At 40.2% G+C, this 6,486-nt stretch overlaps 2 non-coding genes across 2 annotated transcripts; both read right to left on the reverse strand.

Moving 5' to 3' along the window:
• Positions 1–1,154: 1,154 nt before the first annotated feature.
• On the reverse strand, positions 1,155–1,236 carry trnas-uga (transfer RNA serine (anticodon UGA)). The gene has a single exon. It is a non-coding gene; the product is annotated as a tRNA-Ser (tRNA).
• A 2,669-nt stretch (positions 1,237–3,905) lies between these two features.
• Positions 3,906–3,977, reverse strand: trnaa-ugc (transfer RNA alanine (anticodon UGC)). The gene has a single exon. It is a non-coding gene; the product is annotated as a tRNA-Ala (tRNA).
• Between the last annotated feature and the right edge of the window lie 2,509 nt (positions 3,978–6,486).

Below are 6,486 nucleotides of genomic sequence, written 5' to 3' on the forward strand. Positions count from 1 at the left end.
GAATGAATCTAGAAATGTTAGAGTTCTTTCAGTTGAAGAAATCAGATTTGGGAGGGAAATTCTGGACGTTTTCATCCATTTTTATTTCATCCAGATAAACAAATCATGTTTTCTACTTGGGCAGAATACGCTAACGTTGCTAACTAGCTAATATTATTTTCTAACTTCAGGCCTAAATTTGGGATTGACTGTTAAAATTGTTCACCTCACCTTTGTAACACCAGGTTTTGTATTGATGATGTCATTCTATTTGTCTCTGGTTCTTTCCATTCATAAATCAAACCTGAATGTTAGCTAGCCTGCTCTTACTGTGTTCCATCAGCCGCAGGTTTGACCACAGGTAGCTTAGCTAACTGCTAACTAATGAATGATTAGTCCAACAAAGAATGGAGGTTGATAGTCATTCATCCAAAGTCTTTGGTTTCAGATGGAGCCTCAACTGAGACTCCTAGTTCAGAGGATGGGTTTGTTTGCTGTCAGGTTGCCACCTTTCTGGAGGAAGACAGGAGACAAGACAGGACATATTCTTTCACCAGGGGGTCAAAGCAGACATCAGTTCCCACTGATCCTGGATCTGGTCTACATTCCTGCCTGTTAAAAGAAGGTTTTAGTCACTACTGTTGCAGGATGTGCTTGCTGATGGAGAATTGTTGGGTGTTAACTGATGGAAGGACTGAGGTGCTGGACCTGCTCTTCTTGTAAAGTGTCATGAGATCACTTTTGTTGTGATTTGGCACTAAAAAAATAAAATTGATTTGACTGAAATGGAAACTGTCGGGGGGGGGGGGTGTAGCCTCCATAGGTTATTTCTTTGATCTCTGAATTCTGTGTTTGATCTCTGAAATCTGTGTTTGATCTCGGGGTTCTGAGCATTGATCTCCTGCTTCAGTCTTTGATCTCTGATCATGGAGCTGATCTGGGAGCAGTCCTGATGTTAAATGTTGTGATGAAGGACAGTGTGGTGGTGAAATGGATGAAACATGTCAACATAAAATTAAATTTGAAACTTATTTCAAGCTTTATTTTGTGTTTGATGGCCATTTTTAAAGTCACTCATGATTTGCTTTGACTCCTGGATCCTGTGGTGCCTGATGAGGAGACAACTGGAGCACAAAGTAGGGGAAGAGGTCTGATATGGACCATCAAAAGTTGAACGTTGTTGGCAGGACTCGAACCTACGCGGGAAGACCCCAATGGATTTCAAGTCCATCGCCTTCACCACTCGGCCACAACAACCACATTCACACACATTTGTAGGAGACTGAAATTCATCAAATTATCTTTATTCTTATCTTTATTATCATCATTTTGATGTTCTAGAGGAGACAACATCTGATCTTTGTTAGAGCCACCAGTCAAAGGTTTTCTTTAAAGGCTGTAGCAGCTGAGAATGAGGAATTAATAACCATCTTAGTGAGGACATTTTGAAACAATGACAGAAAAGATGACATTTTGCCAGCTCTGCTGCTCCAGCCAGTGTTGGACGGTGACTTGGGAATCTTTATTGTTGAATATCAGACTCCACTGGTGAGTGGATGCTGTATAAATTCCATCCATAAATGGAGGTGGATCCTAAAAGGGCTCGTTGACTAAGGAGGATCTACTTCCTCCTCCTCTGCACTGTTAGTTCCGCCCTGTCTGCTGGTGTCTCCACTGCTGTCACAGAGCGGCTGATTGTCACACCAAGAGACCGCAAGTGTCTCATGTTCAGTGTCTGGCACGGGACTTTGCAAAAGTAGGTAGTTATAGTTACTAGTTACTTCTGCCAAAATGTAACTGAGATAGTACCTGAGTTCCTCCACTCTGAAAGTAACTCCTCACCAGGGAAAGTAACTACTGCAAGAAGACAGACATGTCCTCCCTCAAGCCTCACACAGACCATTGGTCCTGTTTGGTGTTCCAAGTCACACGTCTGGCCTTCTGTTTGAGGGGAGGAAGGTGTGGGGAACCCAACCCCTGGTTTACTGGGAGATTCATCACAGCCGACTTGGCACACACTTTGTTTGCTTCTGACCAAAAGACACAACAGGACCTCAGAGGACCGTACGACTCTTCATTTCTTTTCACCAGGAGAGAAGTCTTTGTTTTTTGGAAAATGGCCGATTGCAACGGTAAGCAATTTCTTTATGTATTGTTGTCTTTAACTGATGCAATGATAAATTACTAGAGTGCTTTTCAACATTTGAAACCCCATTGAGCTCTGCAGGCGTGGGTTCCAATCCCATCCTCGTCGTAGGAGACTTTGGTTTCTGCTCCTAGATTCTGGAACGACTCTGAAGTGTGAGGCTTTTCAAGAGGAGATCCTGCAGCACCAGAGAGCTGCAGTTCCCTACAACGCCACCTGTTGAGTCGGGTGGCAGCAAAATACTTTATAACTATAGTATTCAAGGTTTATTACGATTCCACAAAAATACTTTCTAATTTATAATTTTAAAGGTTCATTCCACGAAAATACTTTCTAATTTACAGTTTTAAAGGTTCATTCCACCAAAATACTTTCTAATTTATAGTTTTAAAGGTTCGTTCCACCAAATACTTTCTAATTTATAGTTTTAAAGGTTCATTCCACCAAAATACTGCTTTCTGTCCAACTTCTCAGTTTTAAAGGTTCCTTCAGTTGAGGGCTCCTGGTTCTGTGTGAGGGGTTGAGGGTCGATATGGGATGATGAGGAAGATTTCATGTCACGATGGTCCTGCTAAAGTAACTGAGAGTCATGACATCAAACAATGTCATCAAAATATGCTTGAACTCTTAAAATGGCAATAAAATCTACTGGAATCATTTTACCACAAACACTTTTATTGTGTTTTTGTGAGCATCATTTTTCACACATTATAACATAAACTTTAAAAAGGGTCCATTCACTAACACTCTTACTTGAAGGTAGTCACTGATATCAGTAAACAGCTGATAAAGATTTGTGTTCATGTTTTAATTCTCTACTCTGACCTGTGCTGAGACACTGGACCAGAGAGGAAGACCTGCTCAGCCTCCTGCATGGACCAGTTCTGCAGCTCAGTGATGACGACGAGGGATTCAGCATTGAGTTCATTTTAAACTTTTTGGAGGAAACAACTGTAAATTAACCAGCAGTTACTGGTGATGCTTCACAGTTTCCAAGCTCAAACGGCCTCCTGCTTGTTGGACTCACAATTTCCAAAAAATGTAGACATCAAAAGTCAAATCATGGTTTTGTTTGGTTTTGTGTTGTTTTGTTTTTTACTGGAGGAAAACTTCAAATTGTGATGATGTGTCTGACTTAGAAACTGAACCCCCAAAAATCAAAAAGTCTCCTTCTTCTGTGCCGTGATCTCAGAGCTGATCATGATTGATCTCATCAATAATCCTTGGCAGCCGACCAGTCACACACAGCCCCCCCACACACACACACACTGAGACATGCAGCAGCTCACAGTAACTGCCTCAGTCACACAGCAGATAGACTCCTTTCTATAACAAGATAAGCAGTAGAAAATGGATGGAAGTGATGATGAACTGATGAACAGGTGATTTGTCCAAAAGTCAACATCAGATTCATTTCCAATCTGTGGAAGCAGTTTCATCTTGAGGTTCCAGGTAAGAACAGCCAGCTGTGGGCTGACACACATCTCTTCAGGAGCACTTCTATGCTCCAAACTTGCCAGGCTGAATTGTGTCTGTATTCTGAGGGCAGCAGGAAGACGGAGGAGTGAGGACACACACATTTGGAACTGAGAGCAGCTGTGTGTGGGATTTCCCCTCCAAAGATAAAACCAGCTCCTTCATGCTGGCTATGAAGGCTCACAGTCACACTGAGCCTGCTACAAATACTTTGATATGCAACAGACTGGTTTCTCTTCTGGTAGTTTGTTGTCACATTTATGGATCAATTTAGCTGATAAGATGAAGGCTACACAGGACCAGCTGGAGATGCCGGGGATTGAACCCGGGTCCTCACACATGCAAAGCATGCGCTCTACCACTGAGCTACACCCCCTCTGTCAGAGTCACTGTTTAACTGATGCACCAAAACAAACACAGACACAACATTTTTCTTCTTCATTTTAGGGATAAAAAGGAAGTCAGCCTGTGATCTCAAAGGCTCTGTGATCTCAGGAGTTTCACTGTGATGTCAGCCCACACAACCTTAGACCACAGAGGCAAGTCAGGCTCCAGGAAGCTGAGGCTGCTCCGTTCTCAGTCCAGTCCAGAGTGAAGGTTTCCCTCTCAGAAGCTTTCCAATCCAGCCCAGATCCTCTCTGACTAGCAGGAGTCTTTGACCAGGAAATGAGAACTATATTGAACGTCTGCTCATCCTTAGAATGAAGTAAAAGTATTTGTGTTCCTAAAATAATCTCCAGATGCTAAGATCAATTATTAACATTGATTGACAGCTCTAAACTGAGCCACCATCACTATACAGTTGCAACTGAAATATTTAGAAATATTTCAAGGACGCAGCAGGCCCTCATCCGCCTGAGGTATATCAGGTGGAGGGAATTGAATTCGGAATTGAATAACGTAATTGAATATGAATTCGGAAGAATTGATAATGAACTCAAAATGATGCTAACAGTAATGTAGTGATAGTTGCTAATAAACTCAGTGATGCTTACAGTAATGTAGTAAGTGTTTCGAATAACCTCAAAGTGATGCTGACAGTAATGTAGTAAGAGTTGCTACGAACCTCAAAATAATGCGACAGTGATGTCGGAAGAATTGCTAATGAACTCAAAATGATGCTAACAGTAATGTAGTGATAGTTGCTAATGATCTCAAAGTGATGCTGACAGCAATGTAGTAAGAGTTGCTACAAACCTCAAAATAATGCAACAATAATGTAGTAAGAGTTGCTACGAACCTCAAAATAATGCGACAGTAATGTAGTAAAAATTGCTACGAACCTCAAAATATTTCGACAGTGATGTCAGAAGAATTGCTAATGAACTCAAAATAATGCTAACAGTAATTTAGTAATAGTTGCTAATAAACTCAGTGATGCTTAGAGTAATGTAGTAAGTGTTTCAAACAACCTCAAAGTGATGCTGACAGTCTTGTACTAAGAGTTGCTTCGAACCTCAAAATAATGCGAAAGTGATGTCAGAAGAATTGCGAAAGATCTCAAAATGATGCGACAGTGATGTCAGAAGAATTGGTAATGATCGCAAAATGATGCTAACAGTAATGGAGTGAACGTTTCGAATAACCTCAAAGTGATGCTGACAGTCATGTACTAAGAGTTGCAACGAACCTTAAAATAATGCAACAATAATGTCGTAAGAGTTGCCACGAAACTCAATATAATGCGACAGTAATGTCGGAAGAATTGCTAATGAACTTAAAATGATGCTAACAGTAATGTAGTGATAGTTGCTAATCAACTCAGTGATGCTTACAGTAATGTAGTAAGTGTTTCGAACAACCTCAAAGTGATGGTGACAGTCATGTAGTAAGAGTTGCTACGAACCTCAAAATAATGCGACAGTGATGTCAGAAGAATTGCAAAAGATCTCAAAATGATGCGACAGTGATGTAGTAAGAATTGCAAATGAACTCAAAATGATGCTAACAGTAATGGAGTGAAACTTTCGAATAACCTCAAAGTGATGCTGACAGTCATGTAGTAAGAGTTGCTACAAACCTCAAAATAATGCGAAAGAAATGAAGTAAAAGTTGCTACGAACCTCAAAATATTGCGACAGTGATGTCGGAAGAATTGCTAATGAACTCAAAAAGATGCTAACAGTAATGTAGTGATAGTTGCTAAGAAACTCAGTGATGCTTACAGTAATGGAGTGAAAGTTTCGAATAACCTCAAAGTGATGCTGAAAGTAATGTAGTAAGAGTTGCTAATGAACTCAATTTAATGCAACAGTGATGTCGTGAGAATTGCTCAACAACTCAAAATGATGCTAACAGTAATGTAGTGATAGTTGCTACTAAACTCAAAGTGATGCTGACAGTAATGTAGTAAGAGTTGCTACGAACTTTAAAATAATGCAACAATAATGTAGTAAGAGTTGCTACGAACCTCAAAATATTGCGACAGTGATGTCGGAAGAACTGCTAATGATCTCAAAATGATGCGACAGTGATGTAGTAAGAATTGCTAATGAACTCAAAATGATGCTAACAGTAATGGAGTGAAACTTTCGAATAACCTCAAAGTGATGCTGACAGTCATGTTGTAAGTGTTGCTACAAACCTCAAAATAATGCGAAAGAAATGAAGTAAAAGTTGCTACGAACCTCAAAATATTGCGACAGTGATGTCGGAAGAATTGCTAATGAACTCAAGAAGATGCTAACAGTAATGTAGTGATAGTTGCTAAGAAACTCAGTGATGCTTACAGTAATGTAGTAAGAGTTTCGAACAACCTCAAAGTGATGCTGAAAGTCATTTAGTAAGAGTTGCTAATGAACTCAATTCAATGCTACAGTGATGTCGTGAGAATTGCTCATGAACTCAAAATGATGCTAACAGTAATGTAGTGATAGTTGCGAATA

The sequence above is a fragment of the Aulostomus chinensis genome, chromosome 1 (assembly GCF_037954235.1).
Source record: "Aulostomus chinensis isolate RoL2024-O1b breed Wild chromosome 1, RoL_Achi_v1.0, whole genome shotgun sequence".
NCBI classification, from domain to species: domain Eukaryota; kingdom Metazoa; phylum Chordata; class Actinopteri; order Syngnathiformes; family Aulostomidae; genus Aulostomus; species Aulostomus chinensis.